Consider the following 17,702-nt stretch of genomic DNA (forward strand, 5'->3'; position numbering starts at 1 on the left):
ATAAGGTTAATGTTATGCTCAATCACTATATCTGGAACTTCAATAGAAAATATACCCTTTTTTGGTTCTGATATATTACGAACTGGATTGAGCGAGGACTTTCCAATTGGTTTGACACCGAATAGAGAAGTCCACGACCAACTATTGTTCCTTCGAATAGGTCCCTTCCTTGGGCTATCTCCAAAACATGAATCTCCATTCCCCCCATCAGGATCAAGAGGCTTTTCACCAGCTTGTGGGTCCCCATCTTGTGGGTCCTTTCCATTCGGCTCATAGGAATCAAGGCAGTCCTTGGATTTTTCTTTTCTGTCCTCCCCCTGGTTTGCCTGTCCCTTGTACGGTTTCTTGCCCTATCCTAAGTTCAAATTAAAATTCGCTCTCTTCTCCTGCTCCCGCATCACTCCCCGTCCAAGTGAGAGGATGTTAAAAAATATATATTTTAATTATTTAAAATAAATATTTATTTTTAGTGCTTTTTGGAGACATGTTTAGCCATATTAAATATTTAGTTGGGTACACTAGCAAATTTGTATTAAAACAAGGTTAGATAGAGTTGATCCATCAATCCCAAAGCTTGGCATTTTATTTTATATGTGGGTTGCACATTTGAAAAATATTTAAGATTGCAAAAAATTAGTGCCAAACAATAAATAAGGGGCTCAATGGTTTTTGTACTCTTATTATTTGAGATACATGTTTCACATAGAGTCACTTAGTGCTTTTGTGTGAGCTTGAATCTATAAAAGAAAGTACATGTTTACTGGTTGAGGTAGGTTGTCATTTGTACTGAGCTCTCTTATACACTGCATATGTGAAGCATGACATGGGACACATAGTTACATGGTTACCTATTAAGCTTGGAAAAATGGAGGATGCATTAGAAAAGGTTCATGTTTTTAAAATATTAATGAAAATTCAATATGATAGTTTAATGAATAATAAATTGATTTTGAATTCTTTTGGAGGCCAATCTTTTCACACAATGATGGTTTTCTAGGGTTTTTCTGTGTCATATGTTGGAATTCTACACTCTTATGAGAATAGTTGATGTTGTCATTGATGACAACCAACTGAAAATCATTTGTCAACCCATAGACAGTTATCAACACTGACAATAGACCTCTACATACACCGGAAGGGACTTCACCAGCAACGACAACAATGCATACTAACACTCAAGCTGACATGGAATAAAATTTTGTTTATTATTTTGTAATGTGATTATCTCTTGTAAAATACAACATGGAATATTGTAAAAGATTCATATATATGTATGAGATCTTATAGGTCATTTTGATATATGAGAGAGAAAGGATAGATGATATTTTGTATAAGATGATATAGTTGACAACGAAGGTTTTGGTTATAGACTGAACTTAAACTAGTACTGAACCTGACATAGTTGATGCTGATTTGAAGCACTACATTGTATTGGATTTTGATAATCCATTCTGTAAGTCAGTGAGACTTCTATTTTGTAGTTAAGCAATGAGCTCTAGGCTACTAGCCTTCCTGCATGTGTAGGCCCCTCATTGTAAGTAATATTTATTCATTGGCCAGTGAGTGAATATTGTGGGTTACAAATCCCATCGAGGTTTTTCCCACACCAGGTTTCCTCATTAAATATATTGTGTTATGGTGTGTTCTCTATTCTATCTCTGATATTAATATTTGCTACATTAATTCTTATTTAACAGTACACTATTTTGGGATACAAAGGTCTTAATAAGTTTAATTATTTTGTTAACTGGTTAGACACTAATTCAGCCCCCCTCTTAGTGTCTTTGGGATTGTCATTGATTCTAACAATTGGTATTAGATCCTGGTCCTCTATTTTCAAAAGCTTACCAACTTAAGGAAGATTCTAACATCAGTATAGATGGAGAACTTAAGAAAATAATTTGAAGGAGGTCTTGTAGATTATGATGCATAAAAATTGAAGAATATCAAACTTGAAGATGATCTAAGGACTACATAGGAATTCATTAAAGGACTTCAAGAGAACTTTACTATAGCACAAAATAAAATAAAAGAACTTCATGAGAAGATACAGAAATATGATGATGAAAAAGAAACTCTTAGAGAACTTGTAAACAAATTGAGACAAGAAAACAGTAATATGAAGAATGAAATGCAAGATATGGCTATGAGGTTATATAAAGATATTGAAGACATGAAGAGGAATTAAGAAGACTTGACTATGAGACTCAATGATGCTAGAAATGAAAATCTAAGACTTATTCATGAAAATGATATGTTGAAGACATATTTGATTCACATGCAACATGATAAAACTAAGCTTATGAGACAAATGGGAATTCTGGAAAATGAGTTGGCTACTGCAAATAAACACAAAGAAAAATTCAAGAAAAGTTTAGAGGAGCTTGATGACATGCTAAAAAGTCAGAAACCTAATGGAGATACTAATGGACTTGGATTTGAAGTTGGAGAAAGTTTCAATACTGCAAACAATCTACATCAGAACAAACCAGTAAAACAACCGAATGCTTATAAGTTTAATGGAAAATGTTTCAATTGTAACAAATATGGTCATAGAGAAGATCAATGTAGATTCAGAAATAATCAGAATATTAATGCACCCACTGGTCAATGTTCCAAATGCAACAAAGTTGGTCATAATTCAAAAAATTGTAGAATGAATGTGTAATGCTATGTTTGTGGAAGATATGGACACTTATCTAATCAATGCAAAATACAAACCGACATAGGATATGGAAAGGCTATTCAGAGGAATAATGTGACTTGTTATGCTTGTAACAAAATTGGACATATTGCTAAATTTTGTAGAAGCAAGACTTCACCGGCAAACAATAAAGGATCCAGTTTGAAAGGAAAAGAAAAGGCAGATGAGGTAAAGCAAGAATTTTTAAAACAATGGATTAAGAAGAGAGATCAGAAAGTTGATGAAACTGTCTCTATACCAATAGAACAGAGTAATCCTCCACCGGTAGGAGATTCTTTATCCAACTAAGAAGTTACCCTTTGGGGGTATGGCAGCAAGTTGAAAATCATGCAGATTACCCTCGATCAATGGTGAGAAGATAGATTTCTTCCTTATCGATAGATGTGTTAATTTTTCACTTAACCAACGAGCATTTAATGTGGTTGGTGGAAGAAATGTCATTATAATTCAGCTGATTTCCCTCATTTTCAACTAACTGAACATTCAAATTATTAGAAAGCATGAAAACTAAGCGAAGGCATTCAAGGTGAAGGTGCGAAGTGATTTCTTCAGGCATTCTAAATATTTTCAAGCAGTAAAAGGTATTTTTCAATGGCTTCTTCTTCTACTCCTGAGTTTATTCTGAACCCTACAATTGTGGAAAATGTGAAACACCCTAGGCCCATATTTAAGATAATTCCCAAAATTGCTAAGCAAGATGACTCTATAGGGGCATTTTCAAAAATTCCTAAAGGTGTAACATTTGCAAAAGACCCTAGGATTTATATACATTGCAATATAGAAGAACTAGGTTCTGAAGAATTGATGAAAATGTTTACTAAGGTCATTTGTGATGAACATGGTGCTGTTAAACCCGAACATAAAATTGTGGAAACTCTAGGTTTTATGGAGATACTGAATATCCCTCAATTTTTAGAGGAATTAGTAAGAATTGTACTGAGTAGAGCACATGGAGAATTCTAATGGTTGGATTATGTCTGCAAAATAAACCGACAAGCAATTAGGGCAGTAACTGGTTTACCCTCAACTAGCAGTAGACCTGATAAAACAAAGAAGATTCCCAACAACAAAGTGATGAGCCTAACCAAAGCAACATCTGGCAATAGATCACTGAGAGTAAATGATATTAAGGACATCAATGTGAGATTTGTAAGTATGCTAGGATACAAGACCACACATGCTAATAGGCTAAATTTAGTTTCTAGTCTCTATATACAGAATGCTTATGAGCTGGTAAACAACAATGCAATAATATATGTGTGTGAATGGATAAAAGATGAACTTATTGACAATTTGAAAAAGATTAAAGGAGATAAGAAAGGGACATTTCTCTTTGGAAATATTTTGGTATGTTTAATGTTGTATTTCACTAAAGAGATCCCTAGTATACGACCTAAAGACTTTGGATATGATTTACCAGTAGGAAAACAATTACAGGAAGCTTTTATCAGCATGGGAAATTCTAGGGACAACAACATAATAGATTACTTCAAAACTTTCCAAGATAAGATGAGAACTAGAGAAAGGCTACCATAGAGTGTAGTAGACAAATATGACAAAGAGATCTATTTTGTTATCAAAAGAGATGAGACATGGATGGATCTAGTACTCCCTAGGACTATTTGGGTGACCGAAATGGGATATGAAGTAGATCTTACCATTCTAGAGACTTATGCCAAATCTTTACTGGATGCACCAAGAGAGCCATCAGAAAAGGTCTTTGGTAGTGCTGAGACTATTGAGAATGATGTAAATCTATTGAAGCAAAGAAAGAAAAGAGAAAAATATATTAGAGATGCTTCTAAGAAAGCTAAGGAAATCAAGGAAAATGTAATGAACATTAGTGGCATATTGGCTAGTGAGCTTGAAGGACTTCAACCAGAGGCACATATTTCACTGGTTGACACATCTTTTGGAACTGATAGTGAGAAACCAACAAAGTTTAAAAGAGTTGAAAAGAGGTAGAGAAAACCTTCACCAGTACCCTTTCCTTCATGTAAGAGAGGAAGGACTCTGAGAAAGAAACAACAGGCAGTAAGGGGACTGCCCAAGAAACTCACACCAAAGAAGAAACAACAACTTGTTACCCCTTCTTTGAATGATTTATTGAATGAGATAACCGATGATGGAAATTTGGCTAATGTACACAAACGGTATAATACATTTAATGATTCTGACAGGGAAATCATTGAGAATAGTATTATCTTACACTTGGACACATATTAAAAGGTTTTAATTGAAGTTGTGGATGACTTACCAAATGAACTCTATAGAAGATTGGAAGCAAAAAGGATAGCAGTGATGGAATTAGACAAGAAGCTAAAAATTGAAAAACTTCTAGCTGTACATCCTGTTAATTCAAAAGAGGAAATTGATAAACTAATTTCTGAGGCTAACTGATTTGTTTTTGCCAGTGGGCACCAACAAGTAAGTTTAATGGTAGGAAGAGTCAAAGAGATTGGAGATGAGACTAGAGATAATTGGGATATATTTTTTGTGGAGAAGGAAAAACAAGAGGAATGAACCAACCAAAAAAGACATTTAAAGTATATCAAAAGGAAAAAGACAAGGGCTGGTGAAGGAGCACCTAGTTGAGTCAAAACTCCATTTTTGGATATTTTATGCTTCTATGTTTTTAAAGTCTTGTGCTAGGTTGTTTTTTTTGTTTTAGGTTGTTTTGAATCATGTGAAGTGGTTTTGGTCTCATTTTGGGCTTAGGAGATCAAATCTTGCATTTCAGGCCTTGAGTTGACAATTTTTGGCAAAAATGTGAAAAAATGCCAAAAAGGTCTCTTAATGTCTTCAAGAGAATTGAAACATGTTTTTTTAGTGTTTTTAAGAATTTCTAAGTTGTTTAGACAAGTTGATGAGGTTAGATTGTGAAAAATGCATCTTGGAGCAAGAAAAGTTGTCATTTGGCTTAAGAAAGTTGTCAAAATTGTCATTTTCTTGCATAATGAGTTATTGAAGCCTCATGTCCATACAAGGGCTTGAAAAAGAAACTAGAGAAACTATATAAGGCCTCCATTTTCCTTGGAACAGTTTGGTTTTTTTTTTGAGCAAGTACTTTTCAATACAAATCATGAACTTTTGGTTTATTTCAATATTTTTTTGCTTCTTAGAAAAACAGTCCGTACTGTAGCACTTGTATCCATACTGTACCTTCTAGAAGTGTGTATATTGGTCATTTATTGCCTTCCAAGTGATTTTTGTACTATTTTACTTTGGAAATTGGTTTGTGTAAAATAATTTCATAACTAGGAATCTGGTGCCCTGCCAAGGGTTTGGAGTTGTAAAATGTGTCAACTTGGTTGATCTAGGTCTGGGATCCCTCCAATGGATTCTTCTAAGTTGATCTTTGTATATATAATGTAAATTCCTTTCTTTTTGTGCTAGGAAAATGGTTTGAAGATGCATTTGAGTGTGAACTAAGCAAGTTGGAGCAATTAGGCTAGTTCATGGTGCAAACCCAAGATTGTCATCCAAAAGAAATTTGGAATGAACTAATCAATGAGGTAGTAGCATGGAAGTGTGGTATAGAGTGTTGATCACCTTATTGGCTTGTTAGATTAAGCTTATTTTTGTCAAACATTCCTATTTTGTAAACAAACAGTATGCTCACTATTTTGTGAATGGCAATTTGTAAAATGCCCATTGGGAAGCTTCTAAAAGTGTTATCCATGCCTTATAACTTGAAGGAAATGTAATAGGTGAAGTAGATATGTTTAGGACCTCATTGAGGTACCTTCCCATTCTCCAAACTCTTCATTCTTGTAGGTTCCAAAGAGGAAAAGTTGATGACTGGTAAAGACAGTAAAAAAGAACAGTGGCAAAGGCAATTCATTGTTTTCCTTCTTGTGTGCCATATGGTAGTAACTTGGACAGGGTTCTCCAAGGTGTGGCAGACCGTCTTAGATATTTTTAGGCCTTGGTTCATGCAAGGGAATACAAATCAAACAATGCAAGCCCAAACCCTCACTAAACCCTCCAAATATGTCATAAAAAGTGGATAGTCTGAAAACTACACTAATAGTGGGCTAAACCTCAAAAATCCTTGAGCATACACCCCTAAAACATCATCCCATAATTTATTTGTGGTTAAAAAGGCCATTATTGACTAGTGGGAGAAAAACAAGGCCAATTAGGCCTCCACGGGCTAGTAGCCCTGCAGCATAACACACAAAATTGGCAGTTTTTGTAAAATTGCATGAACCCCGTTGGAAAATGAAACTTGGGCTTATAAAAAATAATGAAAAAATTCCAAGCAATCCACTAGGTGTAATTTGGAACTCCAAGATAGTGTGCAGCCTCATTTGGGGTAGTTGAGCCTTGTTAGTGAATTTGAGCAAGTTAAGGGTCATAGTCCTCAAACAAGGTTATGAGCATCCAAATGTGTACAAAACCTTAGTGCCCCTGTATTTCCATGTGGAAGATCCCTAGTACACATTGAAACAAAAGGTTGAAGGCCCCAAGAGCCAAGCATGAGAAAGTGTAGTTGGAAGGGTTAAGCATTCTGAGTAGTTTTGTGCATGGGAAAGAGTCATCACCAGTAAGGGAGTTTGCTAGGCAAGAAAACCATGGAGTATTTGGCATCATGACAATCAAGCAGATTTAGTAATCATATACAATAGAACCTATAAGTCCTCGGTCAATAAATTGATCCTTTTGAGTAACTGGCTTTATGAGTGCTTACCTACCAAGCTCCCTATCATAGTGGTATCAGAGCCAACAAAAGATTCAGGTGAAAGACACATTAGGCAAACATGGTGACCAATGTAGAATTGGTTAAAAAGGTTGAAGACCAAGAAGAGGAAAATAGGGCACTCAGAGAAAGACTAGATCAGCTAACAATGTAAGTAGCTGAAGTAGAGGTCAAAACTAAAGAAGTCCATGATAAGGTTGGAGATCAGGGTAAAATGATAGCAATAGAGGATGAAGCTCCCATGCTCAACCCTGTCATTGAGCAAGAAACATTCTTGAAAGCCTTGAGAGCTATGAGTGGTAAGACCTTAGAAGGAGTGGCTCTTTTCAGTGGGAAGATGGATCCAGATGCTCTAATAGAGTGGGTTGAAGGGTTAGAAAACCATTTTGAGTGTGATGGAGTGACTGAAGCACAAAAGGTCAAGGTGGAAAAATCAAGGCTGAGAAGGGCAGCCTTAACATGGTGGAAATTCATCCAAGAGGAAAGGGTGAAAGTAGGCAAGCAACCACTAGCCACCTGGAAGGCAATGGTAGCCAAAATCAAAGAGACCTACCTTCCTGAAGACTATGAGATACAACTTCACAACAAAAGACAAAACTTGAGACAAAAAGACCTAGATGTCAGTAGCTACACTGAAGAGTTTCAGAAACTGTGCATGCAATCCAGAGTAGTAGAGGATGAAAGTATCAAATTGGCAAGGTACTTGAATGGGTTAATGTGGAACATCCAGGAAGAGATGAGCTTGTTGTTCCCACAAACTGTACACAAGTACTATCAATTGGCACTTAAGGTGGAAGAGAAAGCTAGAAGAAAGCAAGAATAAAACAATAGAGGAAGAGGTAGGGGAAGAGATGGTAGAGGCCATAGAGGTAATTTTGGGGGAAGAAACATAGATCAATGGTCCCAAGGAGAGTCTAAGCTTATTGAGAAAAGTGGGGATTCTCAGAGAAAACCCAACTATAGGGGTAGGGGATCAAGCAACCTGAGTAGGAGTAGATCTAATGGACCAAGGAGAGGGTCCTACTTCTCAACCATGAAATGCTACAACTGCCATAAGTTAGGCCACCCTGCCTATAGATGCCTAGAGAAGCCTAGTTCATCCTATGGAGGTGAAAATAGGGTAAATTATGTTCAGGAAGATGGATGTAGTACCAGAACTTCAGCATTGAATCACCTAGCTTCAGAAGATGGTGAGAGTTTGATGATCAAGAGAGTGTTAATGAAGAAGCCACATAGTGTAGAGGCCTCACAGAGAAGAGCATTGTTTAGGATTAAGTGTAAAATCATGGGAAAGGTGTGTAAGGTGATCATAGATTCAGGATCCATAGATAACATCATATTAGAAGAAGCAGTAAGCAAATTGAAACTACCTAGGATACAACACAAGGAGCCATACAAAGTCACCTAGTTGAATAAGGGACAACATGTGTTGGTAAATGAGCAAGCTTGGGTAGATTTCCACATTAGGGGATATGTAGATAGGATCCTATGTGACATCCTTCCTATGGATGCTTGCCACCTGCTAGTGGATAGACCACGACAGTTTGACTGCAAAGCACAGTATGATGGGGAAAGAAACTCATATTCTTTTCAGAAAGGAGTAAGCTATCAGATTCAATTCCTCATTGAAGAAGGAGAAAGCAGAAATAAGGTTCCTAACATCTTGTTAGTGAATGAGAAAGAGTTCATAAAAACTCTAGAAGAAGGTGAAGGAGTAGGATTTGCACTCATAGTAAAGCCTAAAGAAGAAAAGGTACGAAAGAAAGTTGAGATACCATATGAAGTGCAGAAAATCCTTGATAACTTCAAACAAATAATCAGTGATGGTACACCTCCAACCTTACCACCTCCTAGAGCCATTAGCCATAAAATTTACTTCATTCCTAGAGTCTCTTTGCCCAATAAGACAGCCTACAAGATGACCCCTGGCCAAAACAAAGAGGTAGCAAGACAAATACAAGAACTCTTAGACCAAGGGCTGATTAGGAAAAGCATTAGTCCTTGTGCAGTACCTACAGTGTTGGCACCTAAGAAGGGTGGAACATGGAGACTTTGTATAGATTCTAGAGCCATCAGCAAAATCACCATCACATACATATTTCCCATACCCAGGATAGAGGATTTGATGGATTGTTTGGGGGGTGCACAATATTTTAGCAAGATTGATTTGAAGAGTGGTTACCATCAGATAAGAATCAAAGAGGGGGATGAGTGGAAGACAACTTTCAAAATGAATGAGGGTCTTTATGAGTGGCTGGTCATGCCTTTTGGACTCTCTAATGCTCCCAGCACATTCATGAGACTCATGAATGAATTTTTACATGATTTCATTGGCAAATTTGTTGTAGTGTATTTAGATGATATTCTTATTTTTAGCAAGACTGAGGAAGAGCACTTACAACATTTAGCTAATGTTTTGAAATAGTTATCTGATGCACAGCTAACCATTACTCTTGAGAAATGTGATTTTATGAAGCAAGAGTTGGTCTATCTTGGTTTTGTTGTATTAGGAGGCAATCTGAAAATGGATCACTCAAAAGTTGCTACAATAACTAGTTGGCCAACTCCTAAAACAACTAGTGATGTCAGAAGCTTCCATGGTTTGTCTTAGTTTTATAGGAAATTCATCAAGGGATTTAGTGAGATTTGTGCTCCAATGTTGAACACCATCAAAGGGGGTGTCAAGGTAAAGTTTCAATGGACAAGTGCAGAAAATAAGGGGTTTGAATTACTGAAAACTAAAGTAGCTACTCAACTAGTGCTCATTTTGCCTAGTTTTGATAAGCTTTTTACTATTGAATGTGATGCTAGTAATATTGAAGTAGGAGCTGTTTTACGTCAAGAAAATAGACCAGTTGCATTCTTTAGTGAGAAATTGAATGATGCAAAGAAAAAGTACTCATCCTATGATTTATAACTTTATGCATTAGTACAAGCACTTAGGAAATGGAGACACTATCTTCTTCCTAAAGAGTTTGTTGTATACACAGATAATCAGGCACTTAGTTTCTTGAACTCATAGGATAAATTGAATCATTGGCATGTTAAATGGGTAGAATACTTACAAGCTTACACTTTTACTCTTAAGCATAAGAAGGGTCAGTTGAATAAGGTAGAAGATGCGTTGAGTAGAAGATTGTTAACTATTCATGAGATTCAAGTTTAGAGTATTGGTATTGATAGTTTCAAAGACATGTACCCTACTAATAATGATTTTGCATAAGCTTATAAAGTTTGTAAAGATTTTGAGAATAACTTCCATGGTGCATATGCTGATTTCACTTTGAAGGATGGTTTTTTATTCAAAGGTGGATAGTTGTGTGTTCCACAAGGTTCTTTGAGAGAGAACCTCATTCAAGAGAAGAACAATGGGTGCTTAAGTGGACATTTTGGTCTCAATAAGAACTTAGAGCTGGTTCAAAGGTTCTATTATTGGCCTAAGATGCAAAGAGACATCAGGAGGTGTGTTGAGCTATGCTTGGTATGCTAGAAAGCCAAATGTAACTCCTCTAACACTGGTTTATATCAGCTTCTTCCCATTCCACATAGGCCTTGGGATTGCATTAGCATGGATTTTGTAGTAGGACTACCTAGAACTCAAGCAAGATTTGATAGTATCTTTGTAGTAGTTGATAGATTCAGTAAGATGGCTCACTTCATTCCTTGCAAAACAACACATGATGCAAGTCATATTGCCTATTTTTTTTTCAAAGAAGTTGTTAGAATTCATGGTTTTCCTACTAGCATTGTATCAGATAGAGATGTTAAGTTTCTTGGTCATTTCTACAAAAAATTGTGGAAGAGATTGGGTACTAATCTCTCTTTTGGTTCAGCTTACCATCCACAAACTGATGGCCAAACTGAAGTTGTGAATAGGTCTCTTGGAAACATGCTTGGTGTTTGACAAAGGAATATGGGCAGAGATGGGATCAGCTCATTCATCAAGCAGAATATGCCTATAATGATAGTGTTAACCGGTCTACAGGTAAAAGTCCATTTGAAGTTGTTTATGGTATGAGTACAAGGGGTATAATGGAGTTGAGGGATATCACTAGCTTGTAGCATAAGAGTGGGACATTAAATGACATGGCTCGCTCCATGAAGGAGGTTCATGAGCAAGTGAGACAAGCTCTCCAAGACGCCTCTCAAAAAGTCAAGGCAAGAGTGAATGCTACAAAGAGAGATGTTCAATTTTCCATAGGTGACTATCTAATGGTTCATTTGAATAAGGAAAGGCTACAAAAGGAAGTTCCAAGAAAGCTTCAGATGAGGAGGATAGGCCCTTGCAAGATCTTGGCTAAGTATGGGTCTAATGCTTATAAAGTTGATTTGCCTACTACCCCTATTTTTAATGTTGTAGATTTGATTGCTTTCAAAGGGCAGCCACCCGAGGAGATTCAAAGAGTTTTAGATGTCTCTCAATCCCTTTCTGATCTATCTCTCCCTTCTCTTTCTTTTCCCCATGCTAAATAGGTTCTAGACTCCAGAGTTCTAAAAAAGACAAGGAATGATACCTACATGGAGCATCTCATCAAGTGGAAGGATCATCCAATTTCAGAAGCCAGTTGGATACCTAAAGCTAACTTTCAAAAAGTTGGCATTTCTTCTTCTTTTCTTCCTCAAGGAGTCACATGACTTCTTTGTTTTTGGGGGAGTATGGTGCAGAAGCACCTAGTTGAGTCAAAACTCCATTTTTGGGTATTTTATGCTTCTATGTTTGTAAAGTCTTGTGTTAGGTTGTTTCTATTGTTTTAGGTTGTTTTGAGTCATCTGAAGTGGTTTTGGTCTCATTTTGGGCTTAAGAGATCAAATCTTGCATTTTAGGCCTTGAGTTGACAATTTTTGGCAAAAATGTGAAAAATTGCCAAAAAGGTCTCTTAATATCTTAAAGAGAATTGAAACATGTTTGTTTAGTGTTTTCAAGAATGTATAAGTTGTTTAGACAAGTTTATGAGGTTAGATTGTGAAAAATGCATCTTGGAGCAAGAAAAGTTGTCATTTGGCTTAAGAAAGTTGTCAAAATTGACATTTTCTTGCATAATGAGTTATTGAAGCCTCATGTCCATACAAGGGCTTGAAAAACCAGCTAGAGAAACTACATAAGGCCTCCATTTTCCTTGGAAATGGTTGGTTTTTGTTTTGAGCAAGTACTTTTCAATACAAATCATGAACTTTTGGTTTATTTCACTATTTTTTTGCTTCTTAGAGTAACAGTTTGTACTGTAGCACTTGTATCCGTACTATACCCTCTAGAAGTGTGTATATTGGTCATCTAATGCCTTCCAAGTGATTTTTGTACTATTTTACTTTGGAAATTGGTTTGTGTAAAATAATTTCATAACTGGGAACCTGGTGCCCTGCCAAGGGTTTGGAGTTGTAAAATGTGTCAACTTGGTTGATCTAGGTCTGGGATCCCTCCAATGGATTATTCCAAGTTGATATTTGTATATATAATTTACATTCCTTTCTTTTTGTCCCAAGAAATTTGTTTGAAGATGCATTTGAGTGTGAACTAGGCAAGTTGGAGCAACTAGGCTAGTTCATGGTGCAAACTCAAGATTGTCATCCAAAAGCAATTTGGAATGAACTAATCAATGAGGCAGTAGCATGGAACTATGGTCCATAGTGTTGATGACCATTTTTTCTTGTTATATTAAGCTTATTTTTGTCAAACATTCCTATTTTGTAAACAAACAGTATGCTCACTATTTTGTGAATGGCAATTTGTAAAATGCCCATTGGGATGCTTCTAAAAGCATTATCCATGCCTTGTAACCTAAAGGAAATGTAATAGGTTAAGTACATATGTTTAAGACCTCATTCAGGTACCTTCGCATTCTCCAAACTCTTCATTCTTGTAGGTTCCAAAGAGGAAAAGTTGTTGACTGGTAAAGACAGTAAAAAGAACAGTGGCAGAGGCAATTCACTATTTTCCTTCTTGTGTGCCCAGTGTTTGGAAAAATGGAAAGTGGTAGTGACTTGGAAAGGGTTATCCAAGGTGTGGCAGATCCTCTTAGATAGTTTTAGGCCTTGGTTCATGCAGGGGAATACAAATCAAACAATGCAAGCCCAAACCCTCACTAAACCCTCCAAATATGCCATAAAAAGTGGACAGCCTAAAAACTACACTAACAGTGGACTAAACCTCAAAAATCCTTGAGCATACACCCCTAAAACATCATCCCAAACTTAACTTGTGGTTAAAAAGGCCATCGTTGACCAGTGGGAGCGCAAAAAGGCCAATTAGGCCTCCACAGGCTAGTAGCCGTACAACATAACACACAAAATTGGCAGTTTTTGTAAAATTGCATGAACCTGGCTGGAAAATGAAACTTGGGTTTATAAATCAAAATGAAAACATTCCAAGAAATCCACCAGGTGTAATTTGGGACTCCAAGATAGTGTGCAGACTCATTTGGGGTACTTGAGCCTTGTTAGTGAATTTGAGCAAGTTAGGGGTCATAGTCCTCAAACAAGGTTATGAGCATCCAAAGGTGTACAAGACCTTACTGCCCCTATATTTCCATGTGGAAGACCCCTAGTATACATTGAAACTAAGGATTGAAGGCCCCAAGAGCCAAGCATGAGAAAGTGTAGTTGGAAGGGTTAAGCATTCTGAGTAGTTTTGTGCATGGGAAAGAGTCATCACCAGTAAGGGAGTTTGCTAAGCAAGAAAACCATGGAGTATTTGGCATCATGACAATCAAGTAGATTGAGTAATCATATACAACAAAATCTATAATTCCTTAGTTAATAAATTGATCCTTTTGAGTAACTGGCCTTGTGAGTGCTTACCTACCAAGCTCCCTATGAAGGGCAAAGGAAAAATTTGGTGGTATTCCAAACATCAAGATTACTCACAATCTACTGCCAGCTTTGGATAATGCACTAGTACACAATGATGATCCATCAGTTATTGACACTGAAGGTATTACACATGATGCCACAAATCCTGAATATGAGATACTCTTTACCATGAATGTGGATACTCAGGAAGTAAATAGTGTTGTGGACAAGGATAATTCAAAGGTTAAGGAAGACAATGTTGACAGTGGCAACATGGTAGAGAAACTAGTAGAAATTGTTGAAGTTGAGATCCCAACCCAAATAGAGAAACCGTCACATACTGGAAAAACTACTGAAACTAAAGATGCTAGCATAGGCCACCAAAGAAAGAGGTACCGATAGTTGAACTCTCAGGAAAACAATCGGAGGCAGAGGTACACATTGGAAATAGAGAAACTGATAATCACTGAGACATTAAAATAGTCTGAGAAACCTTTGCAGGTTGAGATGAAAACCCAAACTGATCCACCAAAGGAAAATGCAAGTAAAATGGTTACAACTGATGGAAGCATAGAGGTAGTAAAGGTAATTGGTCAAACATCTAGCACATTTGCAAGTTAATTCAGACCTACCAATGTTATAGAGGTACTTTTGGATTCAATCAAGAAGATAATGGATTGCAATGGATTGGCCTACAAGGCAATTGATAACACTGCACCTATTCTTAAATTGATTGCACCAAATTGTAACATAGATCATACTAGGGATTCTTTAGGTAAATTGGACACATTGTCCAAATTTATTGCTGACAATGTAATAACCATTAATAAAGTGAATGAGGACACAATAAAGGAGAGAGTTGAAAAAGAGAAGGAAAAATTCTTTGAAGACATCATAAAGAAGTGCACAAAACACTTGAATACATTACTACCAGCACTTAACTCTACATTTTTGGAGTACAAAGAGATTTTTAGGGAAACATGCAAACCTCACCTTTTGACAGAGGAGATAGATAAGCAGATTAGTAGAACACAGAAAGAAATTGATGACATAGTTGATAACATAATTGGTTCATCCAAACACATATCAATTTTTGAGAAGGAAATGATAGTTTTTGAGGAAAAATAAGAGAAACTTGAGAAAGAGAAGGCAAGGATAAGGTCAAATGCCTGGGAACTTAAAAATAAACTTAGTCCCAAGTTGGACAATCTTATCTCTTAGAGAATTGAAATATCTAAGGCATTACTTTAGGGAGAATGATCACCGAAAGAACACATGCACTATCTCACCGGCATGATCCAATAGATTGAGGCAACCTTGAATGACAACAAAAGGTTTATGCAGAGTCTAAATCTAGTTTTGGTAGATATTTTTTAGATTGTAACCAACCAGTTACAGACTTTGAGGTGAAATGTTTGCACTCTTTTGACTATTTTCGACAACCTTTGTCATTGATGTCAAAGGGGGAGTAATGGAGAGAAAAATGCTTATTCAGAGGAGATCATTTGCTCAAGGGGAGTACATCTTTTTGGAAACTTTTTGGACTTCAATTTTTGGAATAGTTTTTGGATTTTTCTCAAGAGTGTTTCCATCAATGCCGAAGGGGGAGATTGTTGGAATTATACACTCTTATGAGAATAGTTGATGTTGTCATTGATGGCAACCAGCTGGCAATCATCTGTCAACGCACTGGCAGTTACCAGCACCAGCAATAGACCTCTACATACACCGACAGACACTTCACCGACAATGACAACAATGCATACCGACACTCAAGCTGACATGGAATAAAATTTTATTTATTGTTTTGTAATGTAATTATCTCTTGTACAAGCGGACATGGCATATTGTAAAAGACTCATATATATGTATGAGATCTTATAGGTCATTTTGATATATGAGAGAGAGAGAGAGGATAGATGATATTTTGTATAAGGTGATATAGTTGAGAGTGAAGGTTTTGGTTATAGACTGAGCTTAAATCGATACTGAACCTGGCATAGTTGATGCTGATTTGAAGTAGTACATTGTATTGGATTTTGATCATCCATTTTGTAAGTCAGTGAGACTTCTATTTTGTAGTTGAGCTGTGAGGTCTAGGCTACTAGCCTTCCTGCATGTGGAGGCCCCTCATTCTAAGTAATATTTATTCATTGGCCAATGAGTGAATATTGTGGGTCACAAATCCCACCGAGGTTTTTCCCGCACTGAGTTTCCTCATTAAATATCTTGTGTTATGGTGTGTTCTCTATGCTGTTTCTGATATTCTTATTTGTTGCATTAATTCTTATTTACTGGTACACTATTTTGGGATACAAAGTTCTTAATAAGTTTAAATATTTTGCTAACCGGTTAGACACTGATTCACCCCCCCTCTCAGTGTCTTTGGGACTGTCATTGATTCTAACAATTGGTATCAGATCATGGTCCTCTATTTTCAAAAGCCTAACATCTTGAGGAAGATTTTGACACCGGTAAAGATGGAGAACTTAAGAAAACAATTGGAAGGAGCTCTTGTAGACTATGATATAGAAAAATTGAAGATTATCAAACTTGAAGATGATCTAAGGACTTTCCTACTCCTTCTTCAGCTGAACAACCTCCATAACAATGGTGTCCTCTTCACCATTGAGCCTCTCTAATTCCCCTTCATAGTGGTGATGATTAGAACTCCTTCGATGAATGTTGTTGAGTAAGTTATTTTGCCCTGGAAGAAAGTATTCATGTGCAAATTCCCATCTATCAAGATCCACTTTACGAAAACCCTAGAAATTGAAGAAATGAGAGAAAAAGGAAAAAATAAGGAGAATAAGAAATATTGACTTTACGGATAGTAATTTTAGATTAGGCTATGTATATGTTTTTCATTCTTCAATTTTTTTGGATGAAATTCATGAGATGAGACAATATGAAAACAAAAATCATAGAATCTAACTCATCTCAATAATAAATCAAAAAATATGATATGAAACATGAAAAAAACTTACATATAATCAATACCAAAATTTCTTGTCTTTAACTTACTCACATATGTGTTGAGCTATCGAAAAAAACTAGAGAAGTTGCAGTGTTTGAAGTAGTAAGGGAGAAAATGAAGAGAGAAATGGTGTGGATCCTTCACAACAAAATTGTTGTTTCCTTCGCTCCATGACACAATATTGTCTGTAGATGGGTCGTCAACAATGGTGTATATCTTTGTTAGAAATGGCGCTGCTCTTTTTCCTTCCATTCTTGGTTTATCTTGTATATAGGCTGCTACTTTTTTTTTTGTGTGTATCTCCCCCATCGACTTGGGATATTTAATTAACATTTAAAGTTGGTATAGTCAATGGGTTAGTTGATGGAATACGATTTGCGTACTCAAGATGCCTAATCATGATTTACTTACGACTACAATCTTTTTAATAAATTTATTTGCGCATTAAGCTTACATTTATAGACTTAAAAGTGTTAAACATTAAGAATTGACTGAAATTTTCTTGGCTTAATATATTTTTTAATGTGTGTGGT

General features: G+C 36.3%; 1 pseudogene; it reads right to left on the minus strand.

The window, feature by feature from the left end:
• Positions 1-16,768: 16,768 nt before the first annotated feature.
• On the minus strand, positions 16,769-17,421 carry LOC131876496 (heat stress transcription factor A-2-like; annotated as a pseudogene).
• Positions 17,422-17,702: the final 281 nt, after the last annotated feature.

The sequence above is a fragment of the Cryptomeria japonica genome, chromosome 6, assembly GCF_030272615.1.
Source record: "Cryptomeria japonica chromosome 6, Sugi_1.0, whole genome shotgun sequence".
Lineage (NCBI taxonomy): Eukaryota > Viridiplantae > Streptophyta > Pinopsida > Cupressales > Cupressaceae > Cryptomeria > Cryptomeria japonica.